The sequence below is a fragment of the Pteropus vampyrus genome, unplaced genomic scaffold (assembly GCF_000151845.1).
Source record: "Pteropus vampyrus isolate Shadow unplaced genomic scaffold, Pvam_2.0 Scaffold113, whole genome shotgun sequence".
Classification (NCBI taxonomy): domain Eukaryota; kingdom Metazoa; phylum Chordata; class Mammalia; order Chiroptera; family Pteropodidae; genus Pteropus; species Pteropus vampyrus.
Window position 1 is genome coordinate 1861324 of NW_011888894.1, and position 14075 is coordinate 1875398.

General features: G+C 41.2%; 1 protein-coding gene and 1 pseudogene across 2 annotated transcripts in view; one reads left to right on the forward strand and one right to left on the reverse strand.

Moving 5' to 3' along the window:
- TGFA (transforming growth factor alpha) overlaps positions 1-14075 on the forward strand; it is a 96117-nt gene that overhangs the window by 47719 nt on the left and 34323 nt on the right. The window lies entirely within an intron of this gene.
- On the reverse strand, positions 7410-7525 carry LOC111743434 (annotated as a pseudogene).

The following is a 14075-nucleotide window of genomic DNA, read 5'->3' on the forward strand; positions in this document are numbered from 1 at the left end:
ACCCTTTCTCCAACCTCTTCCTATAGCCCATTCCCCACTGACAACCCAGTCCCATGCTAGGACAGATAGCAAGTACCTGGGTGAGGCCCCTTCCTGCCTTCCGATGTGTTGAGCAGCATAATAAATCTATATTATCAGAAAATTCATACCCAAAGCATTGTACCGTTGTTGTATTATTAGGACTGGCAGGTCCAGCAGCACCCTGGGTTGTAAAATATGTCATACGTAAGGCCAGCTTTTGTGAGCTGGTTTAACACTCTCACCCACTTTTTATAATATCTTGTTTCCTGTGGTTTAATATTTTGTTTCAGGTTAGATCCTGAGATCTAACCAACTAATTTGCAAACAACCTCTTGAAATGCTACCATTCTATAACCTAGAAATTGCCTCAAAAGTCAGTTTTCTTTAGTTATAAAAATACTACATTGGCTCTCTTTCATTGACAGAGCTAAGAGTTAATGCTGGAATAAGCTGTTTTTAATTATTTTTCCTCTTGTGTCTAACAATTTTCAAGGAAGAACAATGCAAGAGTACCTTATAAGAAATAAATGCAATACTACTTGTGAAAATACAGATCTGTGTGTTTGATATGAATTGTTGACTATATAGAAGAATCAAAAGACCCTCTTGGCCTAAACAGCAATGCTATAGATCCTTTGAGATGATCCTTACTGGCACAACTAATACAGCCGAGGTCCTGGGCAGTGGAGGTTTTATGTCGAGCATCCAATTATAGGCCACCCCAGTCTTTCCAATAGCTGGAGCCCACTTCCTTCCTAACCATCAGCCTGAGCCTCCTCTACATCCTTGGTTCTTAATCTGAAGCCAGTAGGGCTGGAATGAGATATGTCTAAAGGAAAAGATGCTCAAGGAGCTCTCCTTGTCAGCATGGACCACTGGCACAGCTTATTGGTACCTCCAGTGCCTCCCCCATAGTAGGTGCAGTTGTTATTGATTTGTGCGTAGTGTTAGGTCTAGTCTAGATATTGAAGGTTCATTGAATTAAACGGAAATGCTTAGCAATCTTAAAATGAGCTTCATTAAGTAAGATCTCTGTGGTACACTTTCTTGCAAATTAGATAGTTGAACATGTATTCAAGCTTCTGGTTTAAACTGCACCCAATGCAATGTCTCCCACATCACCATCAGTTGCAAGAACAGTGGCCATAGCAACATAGTCTCAGAGTTAAGACCCAAGTGCACTCCTGCCTTGCGAGGTCCTGCGAAAGCAGCCCCATCTCCCTCTTCAGCTGCAGTTCACACTTCTTTCCTCCTGACTCTCTCTATTTCAACCGTCTGGCCTCCTTTTTCTCAGTTGTGTCAGACCCTTCTCTGTCTTTAGGCTTTTGCTCTTGCTATTCCTTCTGCCTGAGATTCTCCTTCCTCAGTTTTCCCCATGACTCGTTCGTAGACTCAGCTTCCCCTTCTAGAGTAGCTTTCCTTGAATGGTGACCTCCCACAGCCAGTCTCCATCACACCTCTGTTCATTTCCTTCATAGCACTCACTGCTGTCTGTAATGATTTCATTTGATTGTTCACCTATCATGTGCCCACTTCCCCCAGCAGACCTAAGTTCCCTGAGAGGAGGGATCTTGTCTGTCTAGTTCATTCATGTATCCTGAGTGCCCAGCACAGTTCTTGGCACATGGAAAGCACTTGGTATTTTGGTGAGTGAGTGAATGAAGAAATGAACAGATACTAAGCACCATCCGACTGCTTTACATCACTCTTTATCTTTACAACATTCACTGTTGATATATGGGGAACCTGAGGCCCAGGGGATTTCAGGGACTTACCTAAGGTCAGAATCAGTAACAAAGAGCCAAGATTTGATCTCAGTCTACCTGCCTACAAAAGTCTGTGCCAGTGTCAGGTCTGAGGTTATGGTTCAGTCTTAAATTTTGCCTTGTTCTGGCCTTCATAGATTTATTAGTAGGAAGTATTTTGTTTATTCCTATGGCTCAAAACTTTTTGTTCATGACCTTTGAAATAGGTCATTACCTACATTTTTGTGCAAAAGAACTTGGTGGTAACAAGGAAGTGTTCTGTTAGAAGCTTATTTGGAGGGAGTTTTGGATGTCTGCTTTAGCATGAGGATTATGGATGGTTCTTATTTGAGATGTAATGCACATCTTAAAGTTTAGTGTTTGGATAACAAAACAATAAAAATAATTATGGCAGCAAATGGAAAAGAGGGCCAAGCTCCAGACAACAATGACAATGCTCCGGTAACACCCTTGGCCCCGTGGCAGGAGTGTCAGAGGTTCACACATGTGGGTGTGATGGCAGCTCTGCAGTGTCACTGAAATCCATGTACCAGCCAGAGTTCTTAGACTTAAAACTGACAAAGGGTGCTCAGGAAACTCTGGTTAGAAAGGAGATTCCATCACTGTTTTTACAAAGCATATAATTATATACCTGGAAAACACACATAAACCACCAGAATGCCTGTTAGAAATATTAAGACTATCTAATAGGGTGCAAGAAAATAATCAGTGGTTTTCCTATAAACCATCGATAACTAATTAAAAATATACTAGGGAAGCTCATCTTCAAAATAGTTATGAAACGGACTATAAAGCATAGGAATAACCTTTAAAAGATATGCTTAAAATCTACTTTAAAAATACCATAAAACTTTCCTTGTGAGGTAGTTTATTTGACTAAAGAGACCTGTGCTTCAATAGGAAAGCACAATGTTATAAAATTGTTAGTTCTTCCCATTATTACTTTAGAAACGTAAGACAGTTCTAGTTAGTCTGTCCATGGGATCAGAATGGGTAAGGGGAATTTGACTAAATGATTCTAAAGTTTACTCTGAAGAATAAGGCACAAGAAAATATTGATTTAAAAGGTGGAAGGATTTGTACTATCAAATATTAATAAATAATAGAAAGCTGCACTAATTAAAACATTGTGATGCTAGCACAAGAATAGATACATTCATGAATCTCCAGAAGAGAGCAAGTTGCACAAAGCATGTCGATGTGATAAAAAGTGCCATTTCACATCCCTCAGGAAAAGGGGGGATGACATCTCAAATGATTCTGGGGTCATAAGCTAAACATTGAAATAGAGATTAAGTTGAATATGAAAACCCGATGGCATTCTAAAATAAGTCCTAGCTGATTGCAGTATATTTTTAATGGAAGCATAAAATTTCTCTAAAAAAATAGGTGAATATTTATATGACTTATAAGAAAGGACAACTAACCAGAACATTAAAGGCAGAAACCATAAAGGAAAGTAGATACATTAAAATCATAATTCTCTGAACATTACCAAAAATACCACAGTAAGAAAATCCATAGGTAATATTTGCCAATATTTGAATCCTAAAAAGGATTCACATCTTTAATATATGAAGTGCCCTTACAAACCAGTAACAAAAAATTTAACGTACCAGTAAGAGAGCAAGCAAATTATTTGAATAGATAAGTCATAAAACAACTACCTGTGGCCAATAAACATAGAAAAGTTGTGCAGCCTTGCTAGTCATTAAAGAAATGCAAATTAATGGGAGATATCATTTTCATTGATCAAATTAGCAAAGATAAGTGTTGGAGTACAAAGTAGATAAGATTGGAGACTTGTATTTTGGGGTGTGAGTTGTTACAACTTTTATGAGAGCCATTTGGTAATACTTACCATAAGGCTTTGAACTTCCCTGTTACCCATTGACCCAGAAATTTCACTTCTAAGAATATATCCTAATAAACATGCTTAGATTCATGTTAAGACTTAGCTACAGTGATGTTCATTGCAGCAAGATATTGGTCAGGAAAAATCCAAGTTTTGATACAGTAAGAGGTGCTGGAGAAGCTCTAGAATTACTTTGTAATGAATGGATAGGACCTGTGTCCATATTATTGGACTACACGGGACATTTAGTGCTCAAGTCACTGGCTAAGGGTTGAATGAGGCGTACATGTAAATGGCAATGATGGTCTATTATTTCACTTTTTTTTTCCATTTTGATGAAAGTTTTTCAGTTTTGTATCTTGCAGGTTACTGTGAATTTGGGGCCAAATTTCTAATTTACACTTTTGCTATTGAACACCTGCTTAGATTTGCATAGAACTAGTGGACATAGTCATTTGCTTGAATTTCTGACTTGTGTTGGCCCTTGGATTATAAATGTATAAACAAAAAATGTAGATTTCCTCTTCCTACTGCTCTACCCAGTTTTTCATTTTAGAAGGGCCAAACTTGCAATTTTTTTCTGCAGACAACAAACAGGTGACTAAATAAACAGAAGAGAATTCTTTTTGTTTGGTGTGGTAGACTGAGAAGTCCCCCAAAGATGTCTGCATCCTAAACCCAACGACTTGAGATCGTTACCTTACACAGCAAAAAAGGACTTTGCAGACTGATTAAATTAAAGACCTTGAAATGGGGAGACAATCCTGGATTGTCTGGGTAGACCTAATGTAATTACAAGGGCAACACAAAGATTGGAGTGATGCTGCTTCAGGTCAAATTCTAGCAGACTATAATCTGGAAAAGGCGAGGATTCCCCGCTAGAGTGTGTCAAAGGAACCAGCCCTTATGACACCTTAACTTTAGCCCCATAAGACTCGTTTCAGACTTCTGACCTCCAGAACCATAAAATAAGAAAATTATGTTTGCTTTAAGTTGCTAAGTTTGTGGTAATTTGTTACAGCAGCAGTAGAAAATTAATATATTTGGAAAATGTGGAAAAATCAAACTTATTCTTGAGTGGTAGTTATACGTTAGTTGGTCCTGGGTGAGAAGTTCAGAGACCTGGACTCTGGTGACAGCCTTAGGCAGTCACCTACCTAGGTGTCATTTTCTTCATCCCTAAGGTTCCCTTCTTGCCCTAAAGTTCTGTTCCTCCCTAAGCATTTGTTTACCATCAGGAGGTACGTCATTGTTGTGACACTGATAAGTGTGGGTGAGGCTGATGAGTAGATTTGAATTTGTTTTGGAAGCTGGCTACACTACTGTTAGCATTTTCCTTTTGGGGGCATGTGCCTGGGTACATGGTGTGTTCTGCTGAGGATCCTGAATATTTCAGTGAGCGCTGTGGAGGCAAGTGAAGACACAGACAGAGGTTAGAAGCCTCTGGGACTATGACAAATGGATGACAAAGTGCACCTGAGATTGGATACACATAAGCCTCACAGTGTCTCCCAGGGTGTTCTGAGACCTTTCTAGAAGGATGGCCTAGAAGATCCCTCCTATTCAGACCCCTATTCCAAATCAATGCAAATTTTTGTACATACAGAAGGAGAAGTTTGAGGTTACAATGTCACATCAAAACCCAGCATTGGAATGACCCAGGCATCTATAGTCACTTGCCCAGAAGACCCACGGGACCTTCCCAGAATGGAGAGTGGGCTTTATTCAGTCTTCTCTCCTCATATGCTGTCAGCTCTCTGGCCCACAGAAAGGGCACAGTAAATGTTGCTGGAAAAAACTGTTCGAAACATTGACAGTGAGTTATCACCTGATACCAGTGCATTTATGTTTAACAACTTGGTATGCAGGCATTTAGGAGTTTTGTCACGTACATTCTTTCCTCTCCATAAAAGCACGAGAACCACAATCACTATCCATTACTGTTTGAGTTTGACTGTATTAAAGATAAGTGTATACACATGTAGTTTTCAAGTTGGTGTTTGTGCCTTTAAAGGATCAGAGCTACGTTTAAAAATGAGAATGAATTACTTCTCACCATCAAGAACAAACTACTGTAGAATTTAGCCTTCACACCCAAAGTAAAGCTGTTTCTATCAGCTAATGACATGAAAGACCCCTTTGTTTTTTGGACTACATTTGAAGTACAAGTGGTGACTGAGACCCATACGAGGAGGTCTTAGTTATAACTTGTCATCCCAGTGTGCAGAAAGGAACTGGGGTTTCTCAGTTAAACGTTGGAATATGGAAAACCCCTACTTTACACAGATTAGGCTCAGTAATCAAAAGAGCTATCAAGAAACAAGAAAGTAAACAAAACAACCTAGCACAGTGAAAAGGGGAAAAAATCCCAGGCTTGATCCACCAGTCCGTCTTGGGTCTCTGCCGCAGCTCTGGTGCCAACCAGCAGAGCTACCTTGAGCAAGTCACTTACCCTCTTGAGTCTGTTTCCTTGTCTGTTAAATGGGAAAAATAATACTTGCTTGTCTGGTCGTGGTGAGAAATAGGGGTGATGGCTGACACATTCAGCCACTCATCTTGTCCACACCTGACCTCAAGGGATGCACAATCCAGCTGAGAAAATGCCAGGGCAATGTTCGACTGACCATGTTCCAAGAGCTCATTAGCTCCTGCTCTAAAATCCTCTCCCCTCAGCCCTACCTTGGCCAGGTGTGGAGAAGGAAGTGCCACATGGGAGTACAAGCCCAGGCCCATGGTATGTAATTTGAGACAAGCTCTATCGCTCTTCCTCCCCTTCTCAATCCCATATTGTGTTGAGGCCTAAGGTTTTGTCTTGCCTCCTTTCCTCTCTTCCTTCTCAATACCTTTGTTTTCTCTCCTTTGCCTCACCATAAATTAGAATGTGGGTATTAACTTCACCCAGGAGTCCGGTCCTATGAAGGTAGAGCATGACTTACTTATGGTTCTATTCTACAGCAAGTTCTCTCTTCTATAGTAAGTTTCCTCGCACAGGTAAAGAGCTCGGTTAATATTTGGTAAAAAAAAAAAAATTCTTGTGGAACTGATGGCCTCATCTACAAGACGTTGGTGATGTCCGTGTCCATTGTGCAACTCATTTCCTGGGCGTCATAAACTGTTAGTCCATGCCACGTGGACTGGTGCCCTGGGAGTTCCTAGGGGGCGAGAGGAAGAAACCAGCCAAGCGTGGTCTATTCCGCATGGCAGGGAAGCTCTGTGCAAGCTTTTTCTTAGGTGGCTGGAGGTCAGCAAAGAGGGCCTTTCATTCATTCTCCAGGGCGGAGCGCTTCTGAGAAGGAACGCTGTGCCAACAGCCGTTTGCACGAGACCCTGTTATGCCGCTGTCTCCGGGGAGGGGGCCTGGCTGGCTGGGTATGGGGTGAGAGGGAGACTTTTCAGTGAACACTTGTGTTCCTTTTGAATTTTCAAAAATATAAAGAGAATGAACATTTGTTTAAAACCAAGTTTCACGTAAGCCAGTTCACAATCCAAGGAGACACGGGTGCACAGGTGGGCTTCGGTTGCACCATCCTGGGTGGAGCAGCTCTCTTTGCACACTTGTGGTGGGGTGACTTCCAGATCAAGTGACTTCTGGATCATGCCAAGCTGGAAAGTTTGTTCTGGAGGGTTGTTGTTCCCCTGCACACCACAGAACCGAAAGCCACTGGTCCTGGCCAACCTCCTGACACCTCACTGTGGTCTGCTTCAATGTGGGTTTGTCCTGGGGGTCTCCATTCCAACCCCATTCTTTTTTTTTTTTTTTTTTTTTATGCCTACAGCACCTGGTCTTCCTAGGTGGTCTCCCATCCAAGTACTAACCAGACCCAACCCTGCTTAGCTTCCGAGATCAGACACCGGTCTTGTTCAGGGTGGCATGGCCGTAGACCATGGACCGTGGCTCCACTGGGGCACGAACCCAGGACCTTCTACATGTAAAGCAGATGTGCTAACCACTACACTATGGAACCACACCCCCAACCCCATTCTTGACACTGCATGCCCAAGGGATGAGTGTGAGAGAAGCACCATCCACCAGTTCAGGTCCTTACCCTCAGCCCACTCTCAGACAACTTGCTGGATCTCTGGTGAGACCACGGGATCTAACAGTGCCTTCTTTAGGAGTTAAATTAAAAGTGGGTGGGTGGGCATGTGAACTCCATGCTGCCCCTGGGCTTGGAATACTGAATACTGACCATTTTTTCCATTGTCAATTCCCACTGAATATGATCATATCATACGTGAAACCTGATATGATTGGGGAAACTTGAGCCAGGAGTCACTTTTATGAATGGCTCCAATTAAAAGAAAAGTCACTGACTGCCACCCAGACATGTCTACACATTGTGTTGGCATGCTCCAGGAGATAAACACATGAAGCTCGGGAAGCCCCAAAGACTTGGCTTTGGGGCTGACGTGCTGCATAGGTGGCTGGAACGTTAAGGCAGATGTCTTTTCATAGTTCATCTATGAGTTTAAAGCAAAGGAAGGCAGGAAATCAGAGAGAGACCCATTCATACCCCCTTGATTATTTACTCAACATGATGCTGAAAGACATTTGTGTTTTTTGGAAGTTCTGTCCCCTGGCAGTGAAATAAAACCTCCTTTCTAAGCTAGAAAGATTGATGTCCAACTACATTAAAGGACTATGTGAGTAAAAAGAAACTCTGTATTCACAAATGAACACAAGAACTTCCACTGTTCTTATGTAACCGTAGTGCAAAGTGCATTATCAAACCCGAAATTTGCAATGCAAAAATAAAATTGTTCTAATAAGACTGAAGCACTATTTGAAAATTGCTATATGAGGAGGGGTTTTTTTTTCAGTCACAAGATGGGAAGAAGATGGGAGGAAGGAAGTAATTTTTTAACTTCACTGAAGAGTATGATTCAACCTTTTTATTTCTCTTTTTATGTACATCATTTACTGATGCTATATGGTAAACATCAAATCGGTGGTTATATGTTCAGTTTCTTCTCAATTTTGCTTAGTTGTTTGCAAAACTTTCTATGATTCTGTTTATAATCCAGGAAAGAATTTCTTAAGTTTTTAATTTTAATCTATGTGTACACTAGACCACTGGTTCTCAAACTTTGCTACATATCAGAATGACCTGAGGAGTCTTAAAAGTCTCATTGTCCCAGCTGCATCCCAGAACAATTAAATCATAATCCTTGGGAGTAGACCCAGGCATGGGTGCTTTTCCAGGGCAATGCCGATATGCAGCCAAGATTGAGAAGCACTGTACCAGAGGAGCACTTCTCAAACTGCGATGTGCACACAACGCCGGGGTGGGGGTAGGGGCTGGTTAAAATGCAGATTCCGATTCAGCAGCTCTGGGGTAGGATCTGACATTCTGCCTTTCTAATGAGCTCCAGTAGTGCCAACACCACTGGTCTGTGGACCACACTTTGAGCAGCAAGATCCTAGACCATGAAAGGAAACTTACAGCAAGACACTAGATCAGAGACACAGTGATTATAAAATGCTACACAGGTTCTCACTTGTCCTTTGACTGCTGTCCCCCACTTTGTAAACAAACAGCAAAGCTGTTGGAGTTCTTTATCTTCCTTTTCCTGTAAGTTTTTTCTGATTTTTATTATTTGCAAACCCCACGGGAAAAGGCCTCTTTCTCAGACATTGCCAGACAGTTTTCTTGTCCTTGAAAACATCAGTCACCCCCAAGGTGGAGATTGGGGTCCTTCCCCCTAGAGTGGGTGGCCGTGTGCCGCAGTCTGCAGGGTGGCAACCTATGTTCTCTGCTCTGGCTGCTCGCCTGGTTGTGGGAACATTCTCTAGGCAACCCAGGGAACCCTGGTCTCGTGCTTCAGCTGATGGGGAAGAGAGATTTTAGTAAACACTGCGTGGGAAGAGGAATGAAATGGGCAGAGAATGAGGTTAAGGAATGGGTGTGTGAAACGCCAGGTTGAGCGAGGCCAGGGTGCCTGGGAGCAGCATTCCAACACCCACCCCTCTAACAGCTGGTGGGAGAAGGCAGGCTGTGCAGACCATCAGGATGCATATGCCCACGAGGGTGGACAGGGCCCCAGCTACCCTGGCGTAGCTCTGATGCATGGCCTGTCTGAGCTTCACTCTGGGACCTGGGTGTGGAACGAAGGGGCAGCTCCTGCCCATGCCTTCCATTCTGGGCCAGGAAAGATCATCTTGCTCTATGCTCCCCATGCCCTCTCAGTTCCTAGAAAGGACTGATTCAAGGCCAAAGCCCCTAAGTTATTTTATCTGGATTCTTTGACTATTTGGACCAAGAAAATCTTAGGACTGGGCTGTTCTTTCTGCTCTAGGCCTTCTCTGTGTAGAATGGGTGGATTCTGTAAAACTGCTGCCCAAGAATGAGCTAAAAGAAACATATATAAAAACTGGCTCAAACTTCATTTCCCTGAATTGCTGCTCTCTAATCAAGAGTCTATCATGGTTCCCACCGTCCAGTCACATCATACCGAATCTGCTTCCACCCTCCCCACCCTCCCTACTGCCCATGCCTCAGTACCTTTACACATACATTTCACATTAGGGCACTGATTCTCCATGTTTGCTGTGCCTTTCAAAATCCCTCATTCAAGCTCACCTTCTCTAACAAGTTTTCGCAGATTAAACTAACTGCATTTAAACAGTCACCCCTTAATTCTTTATTCCTTCAGCTCCTAAGCATACCTTTAATAATAGACATTACATGTGAATTCCTATGGGATCCATCCTCCTCTAAGCGCTCTCCTATCTACCACCTCACTTTTGATAGAATGAGAATTTTAATATGAAAGGGGGGAATACATCTTACCGAGAGCCAGGGAAGAGAATGACTTGGCCAAAGTCATCAAGAGTAGGTGTCCCAGCTACCACTAGGACCCAGGTGCCAACTCAGAGTGTTTTGTGTTACCATTCTTCCAGCCCTTGCAGCCTCCAGTGCACACTATTACAGCAGGCCAGTGTGGCTGGAGGCCTTTGCAGATCCTATCAGGGATGGTTAACACTAAGCCAAAGGCATTACAAGAAATAATAAGTCCGGCAATGGTTGTCACGCACAGGAGTTCCATGGAATTTTACTACAGGTCACACAAAGGAGATTTGAATAAATAGGAAAACATAACATGTTTGCGACTAGGAAAATTTCATATTTAAATACGCCAGTTATCTCTAGGTTAATTTTTAATGTCAGTCTCAAAAAAATTGGAAATTGGGATGAGAACTTGTAAATACTTCTAAAGTTCGCCTGGAAAAAAAAATGTTATTAGAATGAGGAGCGGGGACAAGGGAGAATGACAAATTTTTACTGTTAGATATTAAGCCATATTGCAAGGTTACAATAAATAAAATGGCTTACGCTCATATAGAAATAGACAGAATCTCAATGGAACTAAATAGGCCACAAAATAAGTACCTAGTGTATGATAGAGATACGATTTTAAATCAATAGGGAAATGATGAACATTGGGAAAATTGGTTGGACGTTTAGAAACAATAAAGTACACACTATACACTAAAATCAATTATCAATGGTTTAGAATTAAATGTAAACAATAAAATAGTGGAAAGGAACATAGGTACATATTTATATAATCTTAAGAAAGGGAAGGCCTCTAACCTCTGCTGAGGTGTGACTTGTATAAACACAATGAAGACACAAACCGCAGATTATCGATTATATACATATATAGTTATTATTTAGCTATTATTTTAAAGAGCTCTTACAAGTAAATTGGAAAGAACATATTAGTAGAAAAATGGGCAAATGATATAAACAGCTAATTAACCAAAGTTGAAATACAAATGTTCATAATCATGTCAAAAAAATATTTAACATCATAAGTAGTCAAGAAAATGCTAATTAATGTAAGAGATTCCCATATACCTCCATGAAATAGGCAGAGGGAAAGGAAAGAATACCCAGGGTTGGAAGGTCGTGAAGAAACACTCATCGCCTTCATACCGGAGTGTAAATTGTTACGAATATCCTAGAATGAAGCTTGACAATATGTCTCAGAAGTCTTAGAAATGATTGTTTTTCACACTAATTCTGCTCCCAGGAAAATAATCATAAATGTGCATGAACAGAGACCTACAAAAAGATATTCAGTTCTATATCATTTACAAGAATGAGATGTTGGGAAGCTGTCACAATGTCCAACAAGAAGAAATTGGTGAAAGAAAATGTATCAGTAGCAAACTTAAGCCATTGAAGATTACTTTGTACTATAATACTTACTGAGTGGGGGAAATATTCATGATAGTATCATTTTATTCCTGTTGGGGACAGAGTGGGGGCACAGAATAACGTCTGTACTCCGAAGTGTTAACAGTGGTTATCAATGAGTGATGGGCTTACAGGTGACTTAGGTTTTTTCTCTTTGTGTTTTTCTGTTCTGTCAAGTTTTCTGCCTTGAACATGTGTTGCTTTTGCCATTGGAAAAGTTATTAAAATGAAAAGAAAAAGAAAAAGAAAGGCAAGGGGTGCAGTTTTAAGAACCTGGATGGGATTTGGTCAGATGTTTTTGAGAGACAGAGTAGGCACTTGTGGTTGGGGCCACCAGGAGGAATACACCCTGGAGGTACCCAAACAGAGGATCAAAGGAGGTGAAGTGTCCTGCCCTTGCTTCCTGGGCCCCCCTTCTCGTAAGTGCCTCAATGGAATAGATCTGAATGTTTGTTGTTTCACCATCTAGGCCTACAAAAGGCATTTTTGTTATGTTGCCTGAAGGCAAAATATAGACCTCCATTTGCAGGAAATATCTCAAAAATAAGTATGTCCAGAAAAGATCTGCTCCAGTGGGCAGTAGAAAGCAATGACTTCCTGACTTGGCAGGCTAGGAAAAATATACTCGCAACACGTTATTTAGGAGACTTTGCCTTTCAATTAGCATCGCCTTGACGCCTGGGAGAGTAGAAGATCCTAACAGTCCTCAATACCAGGAGGAGGCAATACGGCCGTGAATTGTGACTTCCTGTTGAAGGATATAGTGTTGACCCTGATGTAGTAGGTATCTGGTTTTTCTTGGTCATCCTTCTGAGATTTGACGGAGAATGGCCAAGAAAGACAGCCACCCAGATGAGGTCGTTGCTTCTGTAAACATTATATATAACTATAACCATGGCCTATAAAGATCCAAGCAAGAGATGAACTGTAACATATAAAGACAGGGAAGTAAGTACATGTTTGGCGAAAGAGCAACCCAGCTGATCAGTATGTCCTTAAACAGAAATTTGGGGCAGAGAAAGATAAAGATTCAAATTAAACTGTAAAGCCAGGTGCTGTGGAGAGAGTGGCAAGTGCAGTTTGAAAACTAAGCAGCATTCAGCCCCTTTGAATTGATTCTCAATTCTCAGTTGCAATATTGAATTTATTTTTAAATTTCACAAACCATTAAAGGAGGCCATGAAGTTATGTTTATCAATTTAGGAATGGAGAGCTTGAGCTAAGAAAGAACAGTAATGATGCAGAACACAGCATTACTATAAACAACACTTAAGACCTTGGGTAACTATAGACTTTAATTAAGCTCACTTGAGGGGCAGTGGATAGATTAAACTTGAAATTTGAATTCAGTTTATGCCTTGTGAGTTTCTTAGGGAAATGTTTTTGAAAAAGTGAAATAAATAGATGAGTCCAGTGAGTTGAATGGGTGATTCCAAGATGCTGTGGACTTTGGAGACTTGATAGGAAGGAGGATCTTTGGGATAAGTCATTGGAAGGATAGTTCTTGTTCCGGAGTATATCAACTAGAGTTCTGTGATTGCAGCACTCAATTCTGGCTAACTTAAAACCAACCTTGTCGGAAGGCAGTTGGAAGTCCACAAAATCAGCAAGAAAGCTAGAGAATAGGACTTGGAAATGAACAGTAACTAAGGTGGCTCCAGGGAGCCAGGAAATGAGAATTACAGAATCCGTCCCAGAACATGCCACCATTGTCATGCATGAGCTCCGCTAGTATTATCTCTTTGTCTTCTCCAGATTCAAATTCTAGGGAGAGAGGATTAAGGGAAGATAGGGCATCTGACTGTAGCTGTAAACCAGCATAAACCTATGATAGAAAAGGTAATTCCCTCCCTCCAAAAAAATGTGGGTGCTGCTAAAAAAGGAAGAGAAATGTTTGTCAGGCAGCCTCAAATTGCTGAGCACAAGTTAAAAAGAGACGTGGATGTTTGATTCAAGATGAAAAAGAGGGAATATCAACAGTAGTATTATCATAGATCAATTCTATGGATAGATGGTTTATCCAAGTAATTAATACTGCCTGGGTCCTGATTACTGAGTAGTCATAAGGATAGAATGTGGTTTGACAGCAAATGTCAGATTGGTACATTTTCTGGGAATCTTAGCATGCCACAAATTGAACAACTAAAAAATTCTTTACATACATGTTGGCTGTCCTATTTCTCAGAAGGTAGAGAAGATGACAGAGACACCTGCATCTTTTTTTTTTTT